We start from the raw sequence: 27,112 nt of genomic DNA, 5'->3' as shown, positions 1-27,112 counted from the left end.
CTAGTGATGATCGTGCTAAATACGTGAGTTCTTTAATCACTATCAAAGAGAAGAAAACAGAAAAAATGTCCGGTAGGAAAAAAGAAGACACGTGAGTGTCACTGTACGTATAGTCTCATTGTGAAAAATGACAGACATCCAATTTGTAATACATGCCTTCTAAAAACTCTTGTAGAAACTAAATGATTTTTGAGTGCGTTCTTCAAAAGAAAAAGCAGTCACACGCTGGAGTGGTTCCTGAAGACTTGAGAGGAAAAAATCATCAAAAACAGTACCAGAAGAGAAAGTCCAAGATGCGAAGAATTACATATTGTCTTTTCCAAGTTACGAAAGTCACTATTGTCGCAAAAGAACATCCAAAAAGTTCTTAAGATGTACCGATTTTATACAGAAGGAAGAAACAACCCTATTTCGCTCTCTCTATATTCTAAGTACTTTCATGAGTTGAATCTTGCATTCAAAAAACCAAAAAAGATATTTGCCATAAATGTGATTTATTGGAGGTTAAAATTAGAGCGTCCGAAGAAGGTAACTTGGAAGAGGTTATTAGTGTACGTACCGAACATCACACACTCGCCGAAGAAGCGTACAGCGCTAAGCGAAGGGACAAGGAAATCTCTAAAGAAGATAACACAAAGATGACTTTTGCTTTTGACCTCCAGCAATGCCTCCCTATTCCTTATTTAACATCATCTGTGTCATTTTACAAACGATTACTGTTGACCTTTAATCTAACAATTCGCAATCTCGCTTCAGATGAAGCTACGTGTTACATGTGGAATGAATCTGTGTCTGGAAGAGGAGGTAACCAAATACAGTAGCATCATGTCTTTACCAACACATACTGAACCTATCATCTCATGTTCAAGAAGTGACTTTCTATTCTGATACTTGTGGAAGGCAAAATAAGAATAGTCATGTAGCATTAATGTTTATGTATGACCTTCACAAGAAAACAGAGTTGCAAGTAATAAACCACAAGTTTCTAGTAAGTGGCCATACTCATATGGAATGTGATACCGATCACTCAATAATAGAAAGGGAAAAGAAACGATCTGGCATGAAGATCCATTACCCTCATAACTGGATGCACAAGTAACAGGAAGTTGCCTTTCAATGTGATTTCCATGAGAAAGGAGATTTTTTTTCCTTATTTTAGCAGTTTGTATAAAGGTGACGGTCCCTTCGTATTGCGAAAGCTAAATGAAAACAGGGGAAATTTTCTCTGGTCCCTGTGCAGTGGCTTCAGTATGAGAAGCATTCCTTCCAGTTTAAATACAAGCACTCATTAAAAGACGAAGATCCGTTCCCGATGCTGAATTTGAGACGACGGCAAAAGGATTCAGAAATGCCATCATTGTCCTTGATTCATGAAGATCCTGTACCTATCAGTAAGGACAAGAAGAAGGGCCTTCTGGATTTGCTTCCATTGATAGATCCTGTGCTCCATGACTTAAAGAAATTTACGAACATCTGATGAGATATCCGAAATCGATCCAGGCTTAGAAGAATTTGATCCGGACTCTTGAACTTACTGTATTCATTACGAGCACGTGTTTCCTTTTTGAATTCCATTGTGTGAACAGTGTTTAACCATTACATTGTATTTTTTTTTACATGAAACTGGGAAGTTAAAAAACAGGTTTAAGTATTGTGTCTCAACAGTTCATGATTCAAAGGAATTATTATTCAGATAACTTCCACTGTTTTAAACTTAGTGAGCAGTATTGAAAGAACTGTCAATTTTAGGAGTAACTATTCAGTACGAAATATGTAATAAAACTGTTTTGGTAACATTTACTATTCACATTTTTAATATTTCACAGGTTTTTACTATATAGTATACACGTGCATAACCAGATAAGTAGGTCAATTTCGCAGTGCATAAGCAGGCAACTGAATAAAACAGTGCAAAATCACATTTCATTGTTGCATATTCTGGATGAGATTTTGCAACATAACACATCCTAATGACATAACTATATCGTCAAAAAATTGAGTTGATTTGGCTATATTCATACTCACAGGAACCAGTAGAACTTTCAAACTTCTCTCCTGTAAAATTGACAATTCCCGACTTGACCGGTTATTCACTAAGATGAGCCAATTACGCATAAACTTCATTTTCATTTTACGTTTTCTAAAATTGTGGGAGGTACATAATTAATTAGGTGAAATTTATCCGTATTTTAGACGATACCAATCATATATATAACTCCGTTTCTCTTATATGTCTTATATTTATGCCTACACTAGAAACACAATTTCAGGCACGTAGCCAAGGGGGTATGGACCCCCCTTCGAAACCAAAAAAATGGAAAAATTTAGCAAGGATTAAACAAAAAGAAACGGGGAAAAGAAGAATCAGTGTTAAAAGTAAAAAGCTATAACAAATGTTTGGTTACTCTTTATTATGAACAGCTTTGTGTGGAGGAAACGGGGGATGTAAGTTAAAAATGGATATCGTTAAAATGGGGTTATTTCATGTCACGGACCCCTTATCCCCCTATTACGAAATCCTGGCCACTTTAAATGTTGTTTTTGGATGAATTTCACAAGCATTGCACAAGACAACGATAAGGTCCATCACCGCTTAAATGCGAATACGTTCAATATTTTAAATAACAGATATGGAGCATATTTGAAGGCTTTGAACGACGTCTAAATATTTTTTTTGCTGTGATGAAATTTTTCATTCAGTATATTTAGACCACAAGGATCGAAATTGGCAACTATGCGTTTAGATCAGAGAGATCTTTGTTTCTTTACCATTCTATGCTGGACGCCCCTAGTATATATATATATATATATATATATATATATATATATATATATATATATATATATATATATATATATGTGTGTGTGTGTGTGTGTGTGTGTGCGTGTGTGTGTAACCACCACCATCTTCTTTCGTCTTTATTTATTAGTTTTGATATTTGACTTTGTGCATATTTGGCTTCATTTTATGCATCACTTTACGCGTATTTGATTTTGAAATGGGACATACGAAGTTTGCATAACACAATAACTGTTTTACTTTCACTTGATTGGAAATACTGAATAAGTTCATGAAGTACAAGGAGTTTTTGGTGGTGAAGAGAGAAAAGACAAGGACAAACTTAAAATTAGTTTACTTAAAATTTAGAAAACAGTTTACCCACAGTCATTAATCATAATCACCATTCTTCACTCAAGAGTTGAATGAACACTGAAGAGGACAGCTTTTTAGAAACTTTCTCTTTGATTGGTAGTTCAAACACTTCTTCTCCTTTGACTAACTCTTATCATTTAAAAAAAAAAAAAAAAAACTTTATCAGGAAAGCTAACATTATTTAATTTTCTATTATACAATTAGTGGAAAAGTGCACAATGTAATTAGAAATTTACCAAAGTTATTATCAGAAGTTATGTCTTAAAGCTAATTTAGTACTTTGAGACTGGGTTTAGAAACAGGATATGCGAGGACAGTCCAAAAAATAACAGATGTTTTGAAATAAAATAGGAACAGAATGAACAAAACAAATTGTATTATATACATTTGAGAGATACACCCTTAAGCTAGTTTTACACACAATCGCCATGCAAATTAAGGCACTTACCATACCGTGGCACAAGTTTTTCAATACCGTCGCGGTAGAAATCTGCTGCCTGCGATTTCAACCACTGGCTTACACGGACATGCAGTTCGGCGTCAGTATCAAAGCGTTAGAGAGCGAGTAATGCCTTCAGCACTTGAAACAGGTGGTAGTCGCTCGGCGCCAAATCCGGGTTGTATGGGTAATCGAACACCTCTCATCCAAAACCATCCCAGATCTCCCGAGTACACTTGTCCGTGTGTGTCAGCCTTCACTCATTATTCCATGTCCATACACTTTACACAGATATCGATGGATTTCAATTGGTTTGTGATTTCCTCCTAGCAGAAAAAAAAACTAATCACAGAACGCACCTAACGAGGCGGGATTTTCTGTAGCAGCGCACATTGTAACACGTCAGAGATAGCACAATAAGAGCGTCGCAGCCCTCACGCTACCAGAGCTGGATGCGTAGTGAGTGTGGCAACGTTCTGACAGCAAGATGGCGACTTTAGATCCGACCACTGCACTGAGAAAAATCCGTTCTCGAGACAGCGGTATATTGTACAATATCTAATGGCAATGTCTACAGATAACGGATGTTCCGTACAGATTTCTGTAGTAAGCAAGAGGATTCCGTTATGTTTGCTGTATGTTAAGTCCAAAAACTATAGGATTTACAAATGTAACATGCGATTTTGCGTACGCCACATACATTTTTTTTTCTCAGCGTGCCGCGATAAGCCAAAATATATGGTACTTTCTGGTCAGCTCTAGTATATTTGCCAATTGTGTTCACTTAATTAGGATTACAAAACTAAGACTTCGGAGATTCAAATGTTAGTCCGTTACTGCATATAGTTACTCGATCGAAAGCATTTTTTAAAATTCTTTGTTTTATGCAATAGCTAGATCAATTAGTTCGGTCGAGTTTCTTAATGGAGACGATCCGTTACACACCTTTACGAGTAATGATGAATTACGTTCGTCCGTTAGTCTAGACGATAACTATTACCGAAATTGTATCTATGGAATATTGTTTCTCGTACTAGATAACTATACGGCGATTACCTCGACCAAGTTTGCTAATGAAGTTAATCTGTTTAGAGATACCGTGGTCCTATGAAAACTTGACCTACTGACCCACCATCCATCCTGACCCACGAGACACCGTGACCCACTCTGACCCACTACTCATCATGACCCACTTTGACCCACCACCCACCATGCACCACTCTGACTCACTGTGACTCACTCCGACCCACCAAAACCCATCGTCACCAACTATGACCCACGATCCACACTCTTTTCACCATTGACTAAAGGGTTTACACTTTTAATGAAACAATCTGTGAAATAATCACTAATCGGGGTTTAAATTTCTACGGTCAATCGCTCAAGCACCGCTCTTTTTCAATACCAGTGGATTTGACCTTTACGGTGTCATCATCATCATCATAGGTATTCTGCCTTTATTGGCAGGTCACTTGCCGCAGCTGAGAAGCTTCCATGCTCCACGGTCCTCCGCTAACCTTTTCGTCTTCGCGTATGATCTTTCTGTTTTAATATCATCCATTAATTGTAGTCTCTTTCGCCCCCTCCCTCTCTTTCCCGCCACCATATCCTCTAGGACGTCCCTCATAATACCATCTCTTCTTACGCAATGTCCCAACCAGTTTCTCTTCCTCTTCCTAATAATATCTAAAAGTGTTCTTTTCTCACCCACCATTTCTAACACTCTCGCATTCGTTTTCCGCTCGACCCAACTAATTCTTCCCATTCTTCTCCACACCCACATTTCGAAGGCTTCCAGTCGATTTTCGTCACCTTTACGTAATGTCCACGTTTCCGCCCCATACAGTACAACACTCCATACGAAGCATTTTATGAGTCTTTTTTCTCAACTCTTTGTTCAAGAGTAGCATGTTGACCTAACTTCTAGCGCATTTCCCCTCCAACCCCTAACTAACAAAAACTATGAAGCCGCCACTGACCATTGTACTTTAACACAGAAGGCTAGCGCAAAGTATCCCCATAACTACAATGTTAAAGTGAGATTTAATAGGACTTTATGATGTTATAACCATAAAGTTTTAATGATTAGAAAATACATTTACAATTTAAACAATCCTCATTACCACATAAAGACTTGGAGTTAATAAATATAATTCTATAACAATTTCGATTATATTCATTCTGATATATATGTAATTTTCCATTTTTAATATATTTTTTTTTAAGATGATCATAGTGCTTTTCGTATCTGGATGGTAGTTTTAATAAAGATTTTTCTTCTTCTTGTGATGATAAAACAGCATAAATTTCTCCATTAATAATTATATAATCAAAAATATCTTGTAGTCCTTCTAAATGAGTGCCTTTAGTTATTGTATATTTAAAGTCTGGTTTATTTTTTCTACATTCTATACATTTTTTTAGCATTTACACATCTTGGGTTTATTTTAAATTCTTTTTGACACATTAAACATGTTAAGGGTGGTAATGTTTCGTACAGACATTCACGACAAAGAGAATCTTTTTCTATATATCTAAACTGGGCTTTATATTTTTCTTTCTTACATTTTTTACAAATTTTAGTTTTACTATTTTCTTTATGTGTTTTAGTCTTATTATGTTTTTCTATATCTAGTAAGTATTTGTTACATGGTTCACAAAGCGTCTTGCTCATATTTGTAGAAATATATATATATTATATTTAAATTCATTTTTATATAGCCTGCGAAAACTTTATATCCATAAAGTGAGATTGAATATGCTTTTATGACATTAAAATCATAAAAACTTACAATCTAAAATCTTACATCTAAAACTAAAACTCTTCTATCTTATAATGACCCCATGGTAGGGTATTGACCCCATCCTTTAAAACACATCTCTTATCATCCACACAACTTAAAGCTAACTTATTTACTTCTATACTGTACAAATCATGCTTATAACTTCTAATCAAATTCATCTTCTTATAATATTCTTTTTGGCTAATCAAACAGTCCTTATATTCGTTAAATATGAGTTCTTTATACACAACACTCTTCTTAACACCTTTAGCTTTCTTACAACATTTTTCTTTATCGAACTTACCTTTAAAGTCTTTATCTGTTAAATCTATTTGAGGTGCTTTTATACTGTACATCTTACTTCTTAAACCTACAAACTCTTCTATGATTGTACCTTTTATCTCATCCTTCATCTTACCAAGTATTTTCTTATTGATTTGCGGTATCTTATATTTGTTATCTTTAGGGTAGTCACTAGTATCGAAGTAATCAATGTAGTTTTTCATGTCCTCGTATACATCTTCTGTTTGAATATGGTATATATAGCTATCAGTATCTGTATAACATACTTCTATTTTGTCTTGGTATTTTGGTTTCATCACATTGTAATGGAAGTCGTACATTAAATATTTCGATAGATCTAAGATACTCATTCCAACATATATTGGTTTATTGAAAGTTTATTTTGTTTTATTCATTATGATCGCACACAGATTCTCAGTGTAAATAATTCTATCTTTAAAATTTGGTTTAGCAATTAGTTTTTCTACTCTTGTTGGATCACATTCTATTTTTATAGGTTTACATCTCTTTCTAATATTTTCCATAGTCTTTCCAAAAACTGAATTGTTCATGAGCTTATAAAAGTCTTTTTCAAAGTCATTTGTTGCTCTAGTTCTCATCTGCGTGTTTAAATCAATATATTTCTTTAACCAATCTGATTGTTCGAACTCTATTACTCGGTGTATCTTGTTAAGTTTTAATACAAGTGAAAGACATTGTTTTAGGTTTCGATAGTGAATTACATATTTTTCTTTGTCATATAGGGTTGATAAGAGTTTTGATTGTTTTGAACCAGGTGGACACATGTTTTGAGGTGCTAATGGGTAGTCTTTGTGATAGTCATGCAATTCTTTAGGATATTCAAGATCAACTTCTAATATGTAACCAGTATCAGAATCATCAGGTATACTTGTGAAATCTATTTCTCTTATCTCATCTTCACTTAACCATCTGAATCCCTTATACGGCATATATTGACTCATTGCCCACCCATACAAGTTATTGGCATCTAGATACATTAAGTAAGAATCTTCTTTATCCTTATCGTAATCTTCCATATACTTATTGTTTGCTTTCACATATCTTTTTGAGCATTGACTAATCCCACCTCTTATACCTTTCTCTATCATCAATACCATATCGTAATCAGTTAATAACTCTAGTTTTATAGTTGTCATCTTTAACATTGCATTCCAAGCTAAACCTGGTGCTGTCATATACCAAGCTGGATCGAGACCATAAGCTTTAAGACATGTTTCTCTAAAGTTCTCAAACACATCTGCTAATAACAACACATCGGTTTTTAGATATAAGTCATGGTATTGTCCGAGATTCTTAATTTTAAATGTTTTCCACACTTTCTTTGCATGCTTATAATCCTCATCGCTTATATGTGTGTTGTTAAGCTTGTTGTAGAATGCTTCGTTTGGTGGTAATTTTCTTTCTCTAAACCTATCCCAATTGTTAACATAATCGTACGGATAAACACCTTTTCTTGTTACAAGGTTAAATTGTTCTTCATCAGAATAGAAGTGTTGTGTGTGTACCATTTGTTCTCTCGTTAGGTTTGATGATAATTTGTCTAAACTACATGCCATAAATCTAAATGAATCTACGAATTTTAATTTGATAGTTCCAACTTTTTTACTGAATGATATGTAGCGTTGCTCGTTATTAGGTATTAATTCTATTTGTTCTTTATTACATCCTAGCTCTTTTATAAACAAGTGAGAGTCATATCCAGATAAGTTATGTATAATCACTGGTACGAACTTAGGCATTTTAACTTTTAAGTTACAGTTGTTACATAATGCAGCTACAAACTCTCCTGTTATATGATCGTGATGTTTAACTTTATGGTTTTCTGGTGTATATTTTACTTTACAGTAAGAGCAGGATTCGGATTTGTTGAACTCTTTTCTCTGACTTTTTGTTAATGGTAATTCGTTGTTTTCTTTATATATGTTCGAAATTTGTTTGGCTTCTTTCTTTAACATTCTTATGAACTTCTTAGCTGCATCTTTACCTCTATACACAACAGGATTTGTTTTACTTCCATCACTTTTTACAATATAGTAACAGAACACAGATGGTTTGTGCTGCTGATATTTTTTAGTATATGATTCATCTTCCGGATAACATTGTTTACATCCCATAACCTTATGTAGCAGACATTCGAAATCAGCATAAATCACAAATGGCAACTTCATCGTAAATTGATACTTTTTAAATTCAACGTATGTATCTTTCGGTGGCATTTCTATCTTAACAGCTTCGTGAGTGGAACAATCTTTTTCATGTTTATCTAATGCACTTTGTGAGCAAAAATATAACAAGCATCTATCACATAAGTATTTTCGAGCTCTCCATTTAGTTATTTGACTGCTTACTAATCTACTTAGATCTTTAATCCAACAATAGTGTGTTTTAACTTGGTCTTTATTTTGTTCTTTTACATGTAATAAATTCACATGGATGTCTTTCTTGTTTTTAGTATGATATAAAACGTATATTGTATATTTTCCATCATCACTATATGTATAAACGTTAAATGATATATTGAGCCGTCTTTCAATTTTTGGGATGTCACTTAGTTTTACAGGAAAATGAATATCTTTTAATATTGTTTCTAAGTCTTTAACAACTTGCTTGTACTTTGGTGGTCGTTGAGGATCTTTTTCAAGAGGATGCAATGCAGAGGCAATTGAATACAAGAAACATTTTTCATCTTTGTTCTTTACATTGATAACAGCTTTTTTCTTTTTAATTTCATTTGGTAGTTCTATGTATGATGATCCTCTATATGGCGCATATTTATTAAGAGCTAACTGTAAGTAGTTTATATTTGTAAGAGCCCATCCAGAACCTCTAGCTTGGAACTCATCCATTCTTGCTCGTAATATTTGTTTAGCATCACTTAAGAATTCTTTTAGATTGGTTGATTGGAATACCTCTTTGTTATTAATGTTGAAGTAAATGTCTTGAATCTCTTTACCTTTCTTATATTGACAGCTTATTAGTAGATTAGCCTTTAACGATCCATGTTTTTGTAAGCTGATGTTCAATCTATTTATTAAAGCTTTTGATGTTGAGGTGATATATTGTTCTAGTGGATCATGTTCTTTATACGTTGTTGTAAATCTCCATGTTTCTAATCTTGATTTGAATGCTGTGCTTTTAAGTTTTACATCGATTGGTTGTGATTCAACTTTGATTCTTGGTTCTTCATATACTTCTTGTTGAAATGGGTATATATTTCTAATCTGCCTTCTGCTTTGTTCATCGTCATGTTGTTTAAGAAGGTCTATCAGTTCTGCTTTTCTTAATCGGGAATATCTTCTGATTCCCCTCTCTTTACATTGTCGTCTTAAATCTATTACAGTAAATCTATTATAATTACTCATCTTATTTATTATATAGAAAATCATCGTTAGTACTCTTCACCGGGTTATTTCAGCTCATTTTCATTTTTTCTAACACATCGTTTAAACATCTGCACGCGTCTGCCATTGCCTACATATGTTTCCTCGTTGTGTTAGTCTAGAACTTTCATGGGATTAACCCATCAAAGTCACATATACACATTTAAAACTGAATCATTTTTGTAAGCTTACTCATCATCATCATCATAATCATCACTACCATATTTGTATTCATCATCACTACTCAAATCAGATGTTTTTTGTTGCATTACTAATAACTCTTTTTCCTTTAACAGTATTTGCTTCTCTAGTAGTGTTGCTAAGAGTTTAAGATCATGATAAATTAGTTCAAGTCTATCATGTAATAAATCAAAATCTTTCTCCATATTTGTTATATAGAAAACCAACAAAAATGAAATAAATTTAAAAATCTAAGAATAAAAACAAACATGACTAGTGCTAAGGAAATATTATCTTACAAACCTGTATTTGATTGTGTATGTAAATATTTAGATATTGGCGGTTATAATGATAAAGACAAAATAAATTTTAGCGTGTCCATAGGTATGTTAGATCATTTGTTCAAGAAAGCCACTAAAGAAAACAACTCATTTCTTATACAAAACATTCTCTATGCAAACGTTATGGACTTGTCTGATGAGATATTAGATTCACTGACTGATGAACAATGGCTATCTATAGGCTATGATGATTATGAGGAGGAATATAACTATGATCACATTACAGAAGACTTCATACGCAAATATCAGGAGAAAGTTAATTTGATTGAAATATATTTATGGAAAAATTTATCGGAAGAGTTTATAAGAGAATTAGCTGATAAAGTTGATTGGGAGATTATTTCAGGAAGCCAAGACTTATCAGAAGACTTTATAAGAGAATTTGCAGATAGAGTTGATTGGAAAGAAGTATCGTATGACCAAAAGCTATCTGAAGAATTTATTAATGAGTTTATAGATAAAGTTGATTTTGATGCTATATCTTACAAAAACGAACTCTCTGAAGCCTTTATACGAGAACATGCAGATAGAGTTAATTGGTGGTACATATCTGGAACTCGTCAATTATCAGAAAACTTTATAAGAGATTACGCTGACAAAGTAGATTGGGAAATGATTTCAATGTCACAAAATTTAACAGAAGAATTTATTGCAGAATTCGAAAGCAGAGTTCATTGGACTAACATTTCAACTTATCAAGACCTCTCTGTAGATTTTATATATATATTTAGACATTACGTAGATTGGAGAGCCATAATAAGAAAATATCATAATAATCCTGATTTAGGTAGTATGCTGAATTTAGCGTTCGCTGTTGCAGCAGAGGGTTAATGCATAACTAATTATCTTTTATGGCTATTATACCATAAAAGTTGTATGTTTGAAAGGGAGCCAGTGCTGGTGGCCCCCAGTTGTAACCAAAACTTATTACCTTTACCTCTACAAATCTCTTATACTTAAAAACAAATCAATAACAAACTCATCATCTTCTCCATCTGCATTCTTTAGATCTACATGACAACGATGCGAAATAACACAATCATACTTTTCTTTTACTTTGTTTAGGAGGTTAATCGAGTTTGGGTCTTTGGTTTTAAACAATATAGTCATGTCTGGATATTTTTCTTGTAAGCATTGTAATCTTGTCTTTACGTTACACTCTTGAATTCTTCCAACCCAATACCTGTAACTCTCATAGCTCTTTACTTGTTCTCTTTTGTCTGTTTCATACTTTTCTAATATCTTTTGTAGTTGAATAGGGGAGAGATTCTTTTTAACAATAACTAGTTTGTGTACTTTCCCTGGATCTTCTGTATGTTCTGCAGCTATCTCTCTAAGTCTTGTGTTTTCTATTCTTAAATCGTTCATTTGTTGTTCTATCTCTTCTACTCTTGATTGTAACTCTTCTTGGTCTTCTTGAATCTGTTTAAAATTAGAAACGAAATAGTCTTCGATGATATCATAGCACTTGTCGTAGAAGTCTTGTGATATCCATAAGGCAATAGCGAGAAATATCTTTTTATACATATATGTTCCTGAGATTAGATTGTTTATTTCGTCACCAGCTAGTTTTACTGTGTAAGATGAGTTTCTCAAGTGGTCGGAATCCTGTCCACTTCGAATTTTGCTGTAGTAATCTAATAACTCTTTTGAACTTTTATTTTCTAACCAGTGTTTAAATTGTTTACCACCACTCTGACACAGTTTAGTAGCATTGAAGTATCCTGTACTCTTATCTATAATCAACTTGAAATCACCGAAGATACCATACCAATAGTTGTCCTTGATCTGTTCATAGCAAATGTCATTAAGACTAAGAGAACTATCCATAGTACTCATATTTATTATATAGAAAATCTTTATTTTTAACTTCATTTTCGTTACCTGCTAATTTTACTGTGTAAGATGAGTTTCTGAAGTGGCCAGGATTCCTGGGAACTTCGAAGTTTGTTGTGTTTTGCTAATTTGACTTCATATGATGCCTGTTTGAAACCCTCGGAATTCCGATGATTAATCCCGACCACTTCGAAGTTTGTTGTGTTGCTAATTTTTTGATAATTTCCACAGCTGGAATACAAGCGCTGGAAATATATGCAATGAGAGTAACGTTTCATAATCCGCTTATCTCATTCAAGCTAGCCTTTTATGGTTATTAATCCATAAAAGACAAAAGTCGTGTGATAACCAAAAAGCAATAGATAGAAAAATTCTTTTGTATACATACGTGCCAGAAATTAAATTTGTCATATCCAACCTTCCACATGGTTCTACATAGTAAAATGGGTTTTGCAGCTTCCTACAATTATAGGAAGCTAATTTTTCATTGTAGTATTCCAATAATTCTTTAGATATCTAGACCGCTTATCTTTTCTGAAATGAGCTTGTCTTCTGATGTTTTGTTTTGTGTTATGATGGTGTATTTTGCAACCGGAAAATCTTCCGTTCGGGAGTTTATTTGTGTTTCTTAATGCATAACTAATTATCTTTTATGGCTATTATACCATAAAAGTTGTAATAAGAATGAGTAGAGACCGGACTCGTTGATGAAAATTGTATGAGGTTGTATGTTTGAAAGGGGTAAGCAAAACGCTCACCCTTAAAATCTCTATATACCCGCTGATATTTTGTTTTTACGCCTATTCATCTTTTAACTCCAATGGAGCGATCCCTATGATTAGAGGAGTCGCTTATTTTTTGATAATCTCCACAGTCGAAATACCGACCCCGGAAATATGTTATGGGGGTATCGTTTCGTTACCCCCTTATCTCATTCGAACTATCCTTTTATGGCATAATAACCATAAAAGACAAACATTTATATTTACACTACAACATTACTCTTATCTATCCAACTATTATGTGAATCATCAAACCCTAGCCATTTGACATATACTTTATCACCTTTCTTTCTCAACACTTTCTCCACCAAGTATTCATCTTTGTGTTTCGTCTTTAATAGTTCTGGCTCGTAAAATCTACCTTGCACATCCTCTTCTTCCAAATCTTTAATTCTATATGTAGGCGGATTAGATGGAATAACTTCACTAATAACAAATACTTCTGTTGACCAATTAGGTGTATATCCTTTCTCAAATAACCCTTTCGACTTACTTATACGAACATGATCACCTAACTTGTATTTGGGCTTAACACGCTTATATTCTTTTTGATACACTTTCTCCAATATCGTTCTCTCATTCTTCTTATTAACTTCTATAGGTTTTAAACCAATTGTTCTATGAATTTGATGATTATACTCTTTAACTAGTGTTGGTAATATCTCTATCCATTTGTAGTTCCCTTGTGTTGTGAATCTTTTCCACATGTTCTGCTTAAGCGTTCTATTGAATCTTTCAACCACAGAAGCTTTCTTACCACTATAGGTTGAGTAGTGATTAATCTTATTTTCATCCATTAACTTCTTAAACTCTTTATTGTAAAACTCTTTACCTTGATCTGTTTGTAAGTTGCTAGGTTTTCTCGTTCTTAATATGGATTCGAATGCTTCTGTAACATTCTTCCCACTCTTATCTTTAACAGGAACAGCAAACGCATATTTCGAGAACACATCTATAATCGTTAGCAAATACTTATAACCTTTATTGATTTTGGAAACACCTTTTAATACTCCGCTATCCATTTCTACAAGATCAGCCTGCCAAAGATCATCGATACCTTTTATAACTACACTTAATCTGTCAAAGTTTTTTCTAGATGGTTTGTGAATTTCTTCTACAATGTCTTCTCTAACACCTTTACCTTCTTCTAGTCAATCAGGCTTCCTAACGAATTGAGTTTTAGTAACACCACACACAGAACAAATACCTTTCTTTAGATATCTTCCATTCTTTGTTTGTTCAATTCTAATGATATCTTTCTTCGTATCTGTCGATTTCTTACACTTAACACAATACATCCTGTTTATTATATAGAAAATCAATAACTACCGTTGTTTAATATTATGCTTTCAACATTCTCACCATCATCATCACTATCTTCGTCTTCTCTTTCTACATGCATAAGAAGCAATAGCAATTTACCATGTTTCAGATCAGAACCTTTAGATGGCCTAACTGCTAATAGATCATTTGTATTAAAGTGCAATGGAAAAGTTTCAACTAGAGAACCATTTAAATATAGATCTATATAATAAGTATTGTAAGATGACTCTATATGCATTAACCTACCTTTATAAAGAAATTTGTATGCGATAGATAGATTATGTATTAAAAAGAACGGAGTTTCAACATTTTCTGATATCAATCGACTATGAAGCTCTATAACATAACTCCGTTTGATGAAGTTAAGCTCTTCTTTCAACATAGCAATGTCTTTTCTCACAACTGTATTATCTGATGTCATTTTAACATTACCAAAGATATCCATATTTATTATATAGCAAACGTCTTTAGGAAAGCTCTCTTTCTATGTACATTACAACAAACAATAATTGTCCTTCTTCCATAGCAGAATTTTTATTTGGTTTAATCGTAATTATATCGTTCTTCTTAAAGTCAAAAGGTATCTCTTTAACCAAAGTATCACCCAAATATATATCTAGAAAGTATTTATCCAAACTTAAGTCCATGTGCATTATTTTGCCATTATAGAGAAATTTGTAACCGTTCGAGAGATTAAATATTCTAAAGATTGGCTCCTTAACGTTTTTAGTTCTTAATCGATATAGTAGAGGCATGGTTTCTTTCTGCATAACCAGTTTAGTAGTATCCATCCTAATCTTTTGAAAATCTTCTTTCTTTATGTATGTGTCTTACAACGTTTCTAATACATCTTCAAATCGTTTTTTATCGTTCTCTAATTGGACTTCTATTGATCTAAGTTGACTTACGCTAACAACATCATTTAAATTCTCCAACAATTTTAATTTTTCTTCACTAATATCAACATCGCCTTTTCTATCTTTAACATTACCAAATATATCCATACTCATTTATTATACAGAAAATGCCCATCCCAGTTTTTCAAAACATTTCTTTAGCATCTCTATTTGTCTAGGTGAGCGTTTAAAATCAATATCAACATGAACATCGTGCTTTCTCAACAGATAGTACAATACACATTTCAAGTTAATAAACAATGCTCTTTCCGGATACAGCTCCCTAAAGACCTCGTGTAAGTTTTCGAAGTCGTTTATAAGTGTTTCCTCCATATGTCGTAAGTTTAATGGTTTTTGATCGGTAAGGTGATAATGTATTAAATAGACATCATCATAATATTTTGTGTATTTGTTTTTCTTTAGTACTTTTAGAACATCTTTTGTTGATATTAAATCTCTTGGTATATCTCTAAGTTCATCATTTAACACCTTGAGCACCTCTTCGGGAATAATTCTATCCTGTAAAGCTTGCAAACGAGATAGCTGTAACTTAAATCTTTTTATAGTATCATACCATGGTTTTCGTACGCAAGCAGCTTTCGTTTCTTCACAAGTACTGTAAACCCAACCACTCTCTACAGAACAATCATCACAAATGTAACTACTCATACCTTTTGTTAATGACTTACTACCACAATAACTGCATTGTAATGGTCTAGAGCTATAATTCGACAACAAGTCCTTTAAGGTAATTATTGGACGTAACTTTTCCAACTCTTCTTCCGTGTACAAAAATTTCGGTATTAATCTTTTCCATAGATCAATTACATTATATACGTTGTTTTTATCGTTTAAGTCTATCTCGCTAACATCCTGAAAATACTGATAAAAATTATATCTATCTAGTGCATCTAGTTCATCCTCATGCTTCTCAAAATAATCTAAAAATCTATTGTGTATAGCTTCCATATTTATCTTAAAGAAAAACTTTTATGGATACAAACCATAAAAGCACTTAATCATTTTTAATCATATACATAACGTCGCTAAAAGAATACCCTTGATTTAGAAGATTTAAAACCTTAACACAAAGATGACCACATATAACTGAGTTAAAGTCTTGTATTCGTTCGTCATTGTAAAGTAAGTTTTCGGCACCAAGATATTGTACCAGTTGTTTAGGAGGAACACCACCATAAGAATCGAACACGTACTTTATGTTGTTATCTTTCCAATAGCATATCCAGTGAGTACCAATGTTTTCTGATTTATCAAGGTTAACTACGCCACACACTGATTTACATAAGGTTTTTGTGGAAGTTCATCACTCATAAATACACCTCTAAATCGTTTTATCTTTAATTCTTTAGCCAACCTCTCTATATCGAAGTTGGTCAATGGTTTTAGTTTTTTGACTTTGGTTTACCCGCCCCCTGCTTTTCTTCCATAGCCATATTATGCCTTTTTTGTTCTTCAAGTTCTTGTTTATTCTTCTTAGCATCAAGTACAGTTTTAGTAATCGCTGCTGCACCACCTGCTAATGAACCAACTGCTCCTAAAGCTGCTAGAATGGCTGGAATTGTAAAGATAAAACCGCCAATATGCTCTTTCTTAATCTTTTTCATTTGTGCAGTAGTTAAAGTTAAATCCATTCCTTTACCTTCTTTAATTTTCTTGACTTTATCGTTAAGTTGTTTCTTTGTTAATACATGATCAATATTTAAATCCTTTAGTTCGTTATAAGGACCACTAAACATACAACCTTTAATAGAACACATCTTCCTATTTATCTAAGAGAAAATCTTGGTTTGCAAAAGTACAGTTGTTGTTGCTCCACCAAAATCAATTAAGGAATCATTCTCATCTGTTATCCTTATCTCAAAATTGTCAACCTTGTCTTTGGATATAGGGAAAAATAATGGATAAGTAGGCTCGTAAATAATACTATGTTTGAACTCAGCATCCGTTTTGAATGATGCTATAATTCCTGTTTCTCTATGTGTGTATTCTATATCTTTAACAAACATGCCATCTGCTATATTACAGTGAACATTTATAGTATCAAACGGATGAAACTTTGGCAAATTACTTCCAATATGTGTTTTGTTCATTTCTAAAACTTCAAAAACATTAAACCCAAGGACAGTGCCTATACTCCCAATTGTAACACCATTACTATCAGTTTCAATTTTAACTCTATTTCTTAAATGATCTTCTGATAATGTTATGTTGATGAATTGAGATTTTAAATATTTATTAAGACTGTTTAAACTGTATTGCCCTTCTGGTATAAAAACTTGTCTATCACCATATGAGAAACTGTTTTTTTGTGTTGTTATGTTTGGTGTCAGATATGTACTGTAAAACCCAACTAGTCCTATACTTAAATAGTTGTTCTTGTTGTCTAATTCGTAATGGAGCTTCTTCTTTAAAACAGAAGTATCACTCGTTAGCTTAAATACCTTAGCCATTTATTATATAATAAATGAATGAGTTTGATTTACCTAGAGATATTCCAAGAGAGAAAGTAATCAAGTTAATAGAAGATGTCATTCAGAAGTTAGAATACAGTTTAAAGAAGAAAAAGAGAAAACTACGAATTGTTAAATATGCATACTACACTTTGATCGCGTTGTCGGTTATACTTTCTGCAACAACTGGGTTTATTAATATTTTTATACCTGTAACAATTTACTCGATATTAACAACGTCTCTTGCAACTGGAAGTGCTATAATAACAGGTTTGTCTTCTAAGTTAAACATAAGCAAAAGAAAAGACGAATATAAAACCACTGTCACTTGTATTAACTCATTTAAAGAACAGTTAGAGATGATAATAACATTAAATGGTGAAATGGATAGCGAATATATAAAAGATACGTTGTTTAAGATCAGAGAACAACTTAAAGATGTAAGATCATAAAATTTGCCCCGCTGTATTCGGAGGTCCAAAATGTTTCGTGTTTGTATAAAGAACTCTAATCCTTGGCCCTTCACATGTGAAGGGCCTGAAAGTGTGAGCAAAACGCTCACCCCCTGATTTTCTCTATAATAAATGAGTAAGAAAACTATTAATTGGGATGTAAAAGAGATGATAAAAGAAACAACAGCTAAGAAAAGAAATGGAGAACTTATACCTGATGATATTCGTTGTCTTATCGTAGGTTCGTCGGGGTCTGGTAAAACGTTTTTGCTATTTAACTTCTTATTACAGCCAGGTTGGTTAAACAATAATTACTTCTACATATATTCTAAAAGCATGAATCAGCCAAAGTATGAGCAGTTAAAAGATCGATTTGAAAAGGCAGAACTAAAGTTTAAGAAGCAAATAGCAACGTTCTTATGCGGTAATGATTCTATTGTACCTATTGATGAATGTGAAGAATACTCTGTTGTTGTGTTTGACGATTACATTTTGGAGAATCAAGATACTGTTAGAAATTACATTACAAGAGGTAGGCATAGACATTTAGACTGTTTCTATCTTGCACAAACATATTCAAAAGTACCTAAACAGCTTATAAGAGATAACGTCAACTTCCTATGTATATTCAGACAAGATGGTACTAATCTCAAACATATGTATAATGAGTTTGTTGGAGGAGATATGTCTTATGATAAGTTTAAAGAGATATGTTCAAAATGTTGGCAAGAAGATTATGGTTTTATAGTAATTGATATGACAAGGAAGGTAAACAATGGTAAGTATAGGAACAAGATAAAACACTTCTTAAACGTTTGATGTTTATTGACGTTTTACGTTTTAACGTTGGACGTTCTTTGACGTTTATTGACGTTTTTTCACGTTTATTGACGTTCTTTGACGTTTGTTCGCTTGCTATACAATAAATGGGTGAGAAAGAAATTGATAAGAATATTAAGTTGAAGGAGTTCTTGATAAAGGGCTTCAAATCTTGGAAGAAAGAAAGAGCAGGTATATACGATAAATTTAAAACACAAGAGCAGCCTGTAATTGATGCTATTCAAAACTTGGGGAGTGAGATCAAAGAAGTAGCAGAACAAAATAAAAATCTAATAACTGAACTTGTTCCAGTTGCACATAAGACAGCTTCAATAGATCCCAGTCTACTAGAAACACCTAAAAAGATAACTTATGATAGTTCTCCAAGTAGTAGTGATACGCCTATAACGGGAGAAATAAAACAAATGAGAAAACAAATTAAAGACAAAGTGGAAGGAGTAGAACCTTTAACAACAGCACAGTCATTTGGTAAGATTGCGACGAAATATTATAGTAAAAGAAATGATGCTGTGTTTGGAATAAGAACTGTAGAAGAAGATGGAAAAATAATAAACAAGATAGGAAATTTGGAAGTTAAAGTGAATGGTGATGATTTGATAATTAATGGTAAAACTTATAAAGGAACAGAAGGTCTATGGGAATTGTTAACGACGAATACTAATAAATCCATTGAAGATTATGATGATGATGATTTTGAACAGTACAAGTAAATAATAATAGAATCAGATGCTGCCTTCCAAAAATATAGCCGAGATAAAAAAGTAGCATCTAGCAGAGGTTCTAAGTACATTAATATTATCAAGCCTATTTGGGATAATTATATTAAACCATCTTTACCTCCAACTCCTAAATAGAACACGACACCTAAAAGGACTGGTGAAGGAATTAAACAATATACAGAGATGCCTAAAGAATATATATGGATGGATGATGTGAGAAAGCTTATAGATAGGTTAATAGTTATAGATGGAGAAGAAAGGGCTGGTAATCATAACGTATACAATGAGAAAGTAGGTATAGTGAGTATGATTAATAATAAGCTTTCACAGTTTATTCCTAATGATCCAAAAGGTATAGGGTATTTGATTAAGATCTTAAATACATTACCACCACGATTCTGGAATGATGAGAAGCTTGGGAAAGGGTTAGTAAATGATTTGATTAATAAACTTCCAGTTGAATTACATATTCCAGGTTTTAGATTTTGCGGGCCTGGGACTAAGCTTCAAGAAAGGTTAGAGAGAGGTGATGAAGGTATTAACCCATTAGATGAAGCTTGTAAAGAACACGATATATACTACAGAGACAATAAAGATACAGAGTCGAGACATATTGCAGATAAGGAACTAGAAACTAAAGCATGGAAAAGAGCATTTAGTAATGACGCATCAATTGGTGAACGATTAGCTGCTTTTGGGGTTGGTACTGCTATGAATGCTAAGGTTAAGTTGGGATGGGGATTATAAGTTTTTGATTGTTAATATGCCCTTCACATGTGAAGGACCAATGATTCTTTTATGGGTATATCCCATCAAAGCCTTTCAAGATTTTCTTTATAATAAATGGATAGTATTGAAAGTTATGAGTTACAGAGTTTTCAAGCGAACGCAAGAACATTTAATAATTTGAATGAAGCTAACAAAGATATTGAGTTCGATTTCAACGTGGGTGATGGGTTCGTACATCCACACAAAGCAGATTGTCATATGACTTTTGAAGTTGTTGGTGCATCAGTTCTAGGAACATATGGTGCAAACGATACTATAAAACTTGTAGATAACTTCTTCCCATTCTTCTTTTCTCAAATTGAGATTAGAAAGCATGGGGTTGTTATAGATCAGATTGAGCTACCAGGAATAACATCTACAGCTGTTGGAACATTAAAGATTTCCAAACCAGAAGTTGAATATCTAAAACAAGCAGGATTTGAAACAGATGATAAACTTGGTCTAAGAAAGGACTTTAGTGTTTTGTATCCATTAAGATTAATTACAGGCTTCTTAAGTGATTATAAAGAGGTTATGTGGAAAGGTGGATTGACAATAACATTTACAAAAGCTAACAACAATAACGATGTCTTGTACAAATGGACTGGATCAGGAGCAGCTCCTCATGATGGAAAAATAACAATAAAAAGTATGGAGATAAGAATGCCTATTGTTGAATACGAATCTAATTATGAAAACAAGTTAAAGTTGAATATTCTTAAAGAACCAAAAATCGTGTTTTCATTCCATACCATTTCATTCCATTCCATTCCATTATCAATGTGTTCAAAAGGCTGTTGTAGGTTCTTTCTTGGAGTTTGATGTTACTACTCAATTTAATTCTAGACAATTTGATATGCCTGATTTCGTAGTTGTAATGTTCCAAACTGATAGAAGTGGTAAACAAACAGCAGATGCAAGTAAGTTTGATCATTGTAAGGTAAAGAATATCTATCTTAAGAATGGGAGGAATGAGGTATTTCCAAAAGAATCAAGAAACTTAGATATTGCTAACAAGGATTACTTTAAGATGTACGAAGATTATACTGCATTTAAGAGAATAACATGTGGCAACACCGAAATGTACTATGACCCTAAAGAGTTTATAGATAACAGGCCAATGTATGTGATTAATTGTAGTAAGAGGAAGAATGTATCGGTAAATGAGAGAACAAACATAAAGATTGTTGTAGACTTTGAAGAAGCTGTGGCTGGTGATACTATATGTTATGCAATTTTAATTGGGCGAAAGAACTTTACATATGATCCCAAGAATGAAAAAGTAATAGAAGAGTTTTAGTTAGTTAGCAAAATATCAACGGGCATAAGGGTATCGAAAAGATACCCTCAAACTGTTTTCATTAACTATTGTTTTATGGAAGTTTATCCATCAAACGAAATTGATAAAAAATGATTAAATATTTTTTGGTGAAGATAAAAATTGAAGATTGATTTTCTATATAATAAATGCGATGGCAAAACACGTTGATTTTTTAAACAAGCTTTGAAGTCTTGAACAAATAGAGGTTATTGGATTAAGAGAATTAGAATTAAATACAGAATATACGATTGTGAAAATGGAAAATATTAAAACTAAGTTTGGGAAGAGCATATTAGCTGAGTGTGAGAAGTTCAAGGTTTTTCTTCCACCTAGATTTACTAAACACTTAACAGATAAAATGATTGATGAGATCGCTAAAGATGGAATAAAAATCAAATACACTGGTCTAAAAGGTAACTATCTAACTGTTGAGTTCTGTATGTAAATCCAAAAATGAACGAAAATGAACAAAAATATGTTGTCAGAAGTAAAAAATGGAGTGTTTAGAAATGGATCCCCAAAAGAAGTTCATTCTTACTAATAACTTCAATGTAATTGTGAAAAATGTGCAAACCGAAGTTCAAGTAGTTTTTGATATTAACGATTGTCTATTCAGCTTGAATTACGATCAGTGGACAGAGTTTAAGAAATCACTGTTTCCTATTGAGAACGAGGTTAACAGAAGATTCCATTATCAATATCCGAACTTGTAATTTTGAGTATGTTTTAAGCGTATAAGTGTTTTTATAGTATCAACGCTATAAAAGCTAAGGCCTTTGAGTATACAGAACATAATACCATTTGAATTTTAAAGATACATGTATAAATAAGGGATTTATTTGAGTTTTTTTATAAATATATCCCTAGAGTTATGCAATTTATAGGACATTCAATAGATAGGAAATTTATTTGTCTATTGATTGCCGTTTGAATTTTGAAAATCGGTTAATATTTGACGAAGTTACAGCAAGTTCAAAATTTCGGGAATTTTTTACGGGTTTATTTTTGTGTTTTCAGGAAAATGTTATTCTTTAAAAAAGTCTTAAAATTTTGTGCGGATTATGCTAGTATTTTTTATTTTTCAAATATCTGAATTTTTATTTTTGCAGTGTTGCAAACTTAGGACCAAATTTGTTACTAGACTTCGTGATTTTTTAATTTTATAGGTTGGCAACACTTATGGGTCAGCCAAACACTAATTGCAAAAATTAAATATCAACCCTCTCTTATAGGAACCAAGATATCCACAATTTTCTTATTTTTCGTTTTAAATTTGCCAGGCAGGCGAACATATTCAAGCAGTTACTCACCTACTCAATAGATGGCGTTACATATCACTTAGTTTATCACTTTGCTAATAGATGGCGTTACTTGTAGAAGTATTTGTTCATATATAAGGACCGATTTTCTCTCCTATATACAGCGTTAACCCGTAGCTCAGTTGGTTAGCGCGGAGTTCCATAAAGCTTGTGGTTCGTAAACTGATAACGTAGGTTCGAATCCTCGCCATGGAATTGCAAATTTATATCTACGGCCGGGGTATAAATTTGTAATTTCTCAAGGAACTGTAAAGTGAACTGAGCTATACGGCTGTCTTTCATCACAGATGGCTACAGTGTCCTCACCTCTGACTCATGTGTGGGATATGGCTGGGCGTCTCTGTTACTTGGGACAGCAAGAGGGGAAGGAAGGGGAACCTGGCGCCACGGATGGGACGGGATGGATGCAATAAGATTGTGAGCTGTGTGGGTGAATGTTGTGACTCGTATTCAGATAGGTAGCTATACTGAGGCTGGGTGGAAAGCCACAAGTTCGCTTACAGACCTCAAAGGAAGGAAGGAAAGAAAGAAGAAAGGCACATAGAAATTGAACAAAAAATCCTAGGATCTATCTGGGGGGGAAAACAACAACAACAACATCAGCGCTGACCTCTCAGATGGATCCTAGGATTTGTGCGACGGCAGTTTTGCTGAAATAAACTCTGATTTTTTAAACATATTTATTTGACCTATTTCTTATGATCTCGTGTTGTGATGTTCCAATGTTAGTACTGGAATCGTTCAAAATGAATCAGTGACAGATCACCTGTTCCGGAGTTCTATGTATTCCTTCTCATTGAGTTTTCTAAGCTAATTATTAACGGATTTTCATGATTCAAGTGTCAAATGAAAGCTTATAAACTGGAGATTAAGATGCAATAAATATATTTTGTGTAGGATTCAATTGTAATATTTTAGATGTAAGTTTTTATGATTTTAAATGTCATAAAAGCATATTCAATCTCACTTTGGGTTATCCCTCTGTGTTAAAGTGCACAGTGGCGGCTTCATAGTTTTTGTTAGTTAGGTGTGGAGGGGAAATGCGCTAGAAGTTAGGTCAACATGCTACTTTCAAGGTCCCACAAAACAGACTTTTCTTTCTTTTAAAGGCTTCTTTCGCCATTCCTATCCTTGCTTTTATTTCACGTTCGCATTTCATGTCATTACTAAAAACACTACCCAGGTATCGAAAACTATTCACTTGTTCTATTTTTTCCCCTCCTACTTTTATATTTGACACAGACTCCTTCGTTCCAATCACCATGGCTTTTGTCTTTCTAACATTTATTTTGATCCCGTGTTCTTCAAAGCCCTTTCTCATTTTTTCTAACATTTTATTGATTTTCTTTTCAGATTCTGCAACAAGCGCCATATCGTCTGCAAATCTTATACATCTAATCATTCTACGGTGTAAAATTTACGGTGTAAAAAAGTAAAATGCTTGTCTTGAATGAATTACAATGAATTTCAGTTTAATTATCATATATAATTATTTCCTTATTGAATTACAGATACTTTTCAGTAAAAGATAGGACGAAATTTGAGAGCCTCAAATCAAGGTATAGTAGGCCAACGTAATGGAAAAAAAGAGGAGTAAAGTGTTCATAATTAAACACACCGTACAAACTTAAAATTTCCATGTAATTAAGCTTGTAGTACAAATTTTATGCCTATTTTTCTAACAACTTTATATCTTCAGTACCTTGTGATCTGAAGTCTTTATATAATAAACATAAGCTTAAGTAATCATTATAATAGAAAGCAGTGAAAATATAATGCAAGCATTATATCTTTTGTTTCACAATTAGTAATTCTTTGTCAATTTGTCTCAACTATACAGGTCATTTTCGATTATTTTTACTAATCAACCCTTACCAATTTTCCATAAAGGTGTTAAGTGTCCCCGAATTAAAAAAGAAATAAAATGTTAGGACATGTTCTTTTTATTTTTAATAAAGTGTTAATATACTGAATTCCAGCTCCCTAAGTTAAAAGTTAAACGGCTAGTGAAATACTCCATTTTTCGCAAAAAATCGGACCCCCCTCTCCTTAGAGAAAGCGATATCGTAACATCCCATTTGAGATTTCGGCCTAACTATATACCAAAAGCAATTTCATTAATTTTACAATTTGGCACACATAGTTACATTTATTTTTTTTGTATAATGATTCATATATTACAGGCCATTTAAACAATATTTTTTCCAGTAGTTAGTTCCTAAAAAAAAAAAACTCACAGGCCGTATCTCGAAAGCGAAGTAATAAGTCTTATTGCTATTGTTGCAATTACAAATATCAATATCCAAAAGTGCCTGAAGTTCTTTTTTCACTTAGATATACTCATCTTAGGTAAGTAAATAGATATAAATGGAAAAGGAATTAAAATGGAGGAAGTAAAAGGAAGACAAATTCACCAGTGTTCGGAAGATGCTGTCCAGTATACACTGAGAAGAGTGGATCGGTGTGTCCGAGTGAGTCAGGGGATCAGAGTGAATTACAGTGGGTGATTGGTCGCAATGGGCCCCGTTCTCTGACCCGCGGCGCACTGAACCACTCACACATCTTGACCAACTTGACCCACTGACCCACTCCAACTCTGAATCTGTTAACATTTTTATTTGTAATGGTGGTTTTAACGGTTTCCATTTTGTTCATTTGTTCATCTACAAACGCACGTTTCGCCTAAATCCCGAAGTCCACACGAACTCTTGAAACAAAGAAATTTCTTTTAAATTCTGTTTTCTGCATTAGATACCTAGAAGGATTATCCAGCTATACTTTGTTAATGGAGTAATTTGCTATCATGTTCACGGGTAACAGTGACTTTAACGGTGTCTCTCCATATCGTATTCATTCATGAACGTGCGTTTCGCGTGATCGTCTGTACTGTTTCAGCAGTGTTTATTTTTTGTTTTGTTTAGTTGGAAACAGTAGATGAGTTGAGATGTATAATTGCAGTCAGTTACAAATCGATTATCTGTAATGCCATATTTTGCTTATTGTATTTCAAGTAGATGTCACGGTGCCTTGAGGGGGACGGTATTGAGTAGTTTGAGCTGTCTGCGGTGATTTCGTCCGACTTGTGACTGAGTCGTTGCTGTCCGTGTAAAAACCAACCATGATTCACAGGCTGATACGAGTCGCAAGACAAGGAAAGAGATAAAACCTAGTGATTTCGTCCGACTTGTAACTGAGTCGTTGCTGTCCGTGTAAAAACCAACCATGATTCACAGGCTGATACGAGTCCCAAGACAAGGAAAGAGATAAAACCTAGTGATTTCGTCCGACTTGTGACTGAGTCGTTACTGTCCGTGTAAAAACCAACTATGATTCACAGGCTGATACGATTCCCAAGACAAGGAAAGAGATAAAACCTAGTGATTTCGTCCGACTTGTGACTGAGTCGTTGCTGTCCGTGTAAAAACCAACCATGATTCACAGGCTGATTCGAGTCCCAAGACAAGGAAAGAGATAAAACCTAGTTTGAGAACAAGTGTAACAACAATTCTTTAAACGAACGTCTGGAATGGTTTAATCCGTAGTTCATTACCGAGTTCCTTTTCTTTTTTTTTCTTGGAAGTAGGTCGGATAAGCAATAGTGAACATAAAAGTTATATAAATTTAAAAAGAAATACAATACAGTTATTATATTGTTCATTTTCCTTGGAATACCCAGAAATTCTCTTCTAGCACATATTATAAAGCAATATCATTAAATATTGAATGATTGCAACTTTAATATTCTACTTGTTTCATTAAACTTAACCGAATTTCATAGCTTCCC

This window comes from Thermobia domestica, chromosome 16 (genome assembly GCF_964235325.1).
Source record: "Thermobia domestica chromosome 16, izTheDome1.hap1.1, whole genome shotgun sequence".
NCBI classification, from domain to species: Eukaryota; Metazoa; Arthropoda; class Insecta; order Zygentoma; family Lepismatidae; genus Thermobia; species Thermobia domestica.
The sequence above is the reverse complement of the archived record's forward strand: the minus strand, read 5'-3'. Positions refer to the sequence as shown.